The sequence below is a fragment of the Hyaena hyaena genome, unplaced genomic scaffold, assembly GCF_003009895.1.
Source record: "Hyaena hyaena isolate Hyena2069 unplaced genomic scaffold, ASM300989v1 scaffold_659, whole genome shotgun sequence".
NCBI lineage: Eukaryota > Metazoa > Chordata > Mammalia > Carnivora > Hyaenidae > Hyaena > Hyaena hyaena.
In genome coordinates this window covers 659,928-662,182 of record NW_024081293.1, presented here as the reverse complement: position 1 = coordinate 662,182, position 2,255 = coordinate 659,928, and the positions used below count along the sequence as shown (strand labels likewise).

Here is a 2,255-nt window from a genome sequence, read left to right as displayed (position 1 = left end):
AAAGGTAGTTTATAAACCTCCCTTTGAGGGGCACTGCTTTAGATGATATAAACAGGTCCATACTGCTCAGATACAATCAGGGGTTTGATCCCAGAGTGATGATAAAATGTATCAACCATGTTTTTTAAATGATTACCGTATTATAGTTAGATAATTAACATGGTCATTCCCATTAAGCACATTCAAATAGGGAGTTACATGAATAGTGCCCTTCTCTCCTTCATCCCATTCACACCACGACATTCACCACCCTGCACTCTTCATTATGAATAAGGGTCCTTCCAGACCTGTTTCTATATAATTACATAACTATAAATGTGATACCACTAAGATTTAGTATTTTAGTTGGACAGAAACTCATTTTTTTCACTTAATGTGCAGAGATTATCCAAGTGAGAATCTATAAACACGTTCCATGTTTTCTATTTGTTCTTTAATATTTATTTATAGATATACCATAATTGGCTTGATTTTTTTTTTTTTTTTAGTTATCCCTTCCCCTCCCTTTTTTTTTTTTTTTTTTTTTTGCTACCACAGAAAATGTGTCCATGAACTAGCTTTATGTATGTTTTCTTATGCATACATGCAAGACTTTCTCAGGGAGAGCCACCCAGAGGTAGAATTTCTGAGTCCAAAGGTATGTACATTTCAAGTATGGCTTGTCTCATACATTCCCTTTTACCACCACCTGATAAAAACTAAATATTATCCTTTTTAAAAAAACAACTTGATGGTTATCTTCCTTTAATCTGCATTTCCCTAATCTTTGCTAAAGATTCTTTCGAGAAGAAGACAGTTCATCTGTGTTTCTTCTGTGAATTGACTACTCATGGCCATTGCCCACTCTACCATTGATCAATTTATGTTTTTTTCTCATTGACCTATAGTCATTTAAAATAGTCTGGGTGGTAAGTCTACCTACAAAATAATGAGAAAAGTGAGAAGAAAACCAGTAATCATATAACAATACTATTGTGGCTCTCAATATGAAATCGGTATTGTAAATGGTATCTTATTTGATCTATTTGTCTTTTTATTTTATTTATATGCTGGTTGTATACAGAGGCTTATGGGGAGTGGTTGCTGGAATGAAGGAAGAGAAGCAGAGCAAAACTTGATCAGGTTTTCAGCTGAAGCAACTTGGCAGTGAGTGGGACCAGTAACTAACACACAGGTTTGAGGAAAAGCAGCTTTGAGCAGGAAGGGAGTTGTTGAGTTCAGTGTGAGTTATGTTGAATTTCAGATTGCAGCCAAGCTTCTTGCTCGTGATGACCACTAGGAAGTTGGAAATACCCACATCACTTAGCAAACAAGCGATCTCATTCTGAGTGCTGGCAGCTGAAGGCTGCCCTGTTCTAGTTCTGCTATGTGAGGCTGTGTTCTTTGCCTTGGAGGTTGGAGCCTGGCCATTAGCTCAAAGTACATGATGTCAAGTTCCTAGAACCAGACTGAGTAGATCTTTGCTAGGTGAACTTGCTGTCAGAGTCCTTATTCTTTGACTGCAATGTGATATGGCACATGTTTTTAAAATGCTCCTTTTGGGCAACAATTATTTCCAATCTTGATTTGCTTTCTGGAGTAGTGTACAGGGTAGTGTGGTCTTTGTCACTTTCCACTATGGTGTACCATGGCCAGGGCCAGAAAGTGCAAAAGCTGATGGTGCAGCCCCACCCAGCAACAGTCATGTTCAGATGGTTGAGAAATCCCAGATTCAGGTGTGGCTTTATGAGTGAATATGTGGTTAGAGGGCTGTATTACTGGTTTTAATGAGAGTATAAACCTCCTCTTAGATGATACAGAAGGGATTGATTATAAAACTCAAGAAAACAACTGGGTAAAATCATGCTAAAAAGAGATATTACCCTGCTCCAAAATGTCTCCAACTAGAAATGATCAATGAAGTGAGAAATTCTTGAGAAGGCAATATAGTTCATTTTTTTAATGTGTTGTTTGCTGGGAGTGTAGTTCTGAAACATTTTTTCATATTGTTTTGATTACCTTTATGTTATTGCCAGATGAAAATAAATGCTGTGGCATTGTTTTTATTTAAAAAAAAATTATTCCCAAGCTCTTTCCAAGGTTGCTACCTGTTTGTCCTAATTTACACAGTTTCCAAACAGTCAGATTAACAGCCAGCCCTGATGTTACAACAGCTACCAAGTTTTCCTTAGGGCTTTTTATATTTTATGAGTGTGGGCAGTTTATAGCTGTTTATAGGATATATTATTAACCTCTATTATTGACTCATCAGCCTG

The 2,255-nt window shown here is 36.9% G+C and overlaps 1 pseudogene; it reads left to right on the top strand.

The window, feature by feature from the left end:
• The first annotated feature begins 1,617 nt into the window (after positions 1-1,617).
• On the top strand, positions 1,618-1,887 carry LOC120219996 (annotated as a pseudogene).
• The last annotated feature ends 368 nt before the right edge of the window (positions 1,888-2,255 follow it).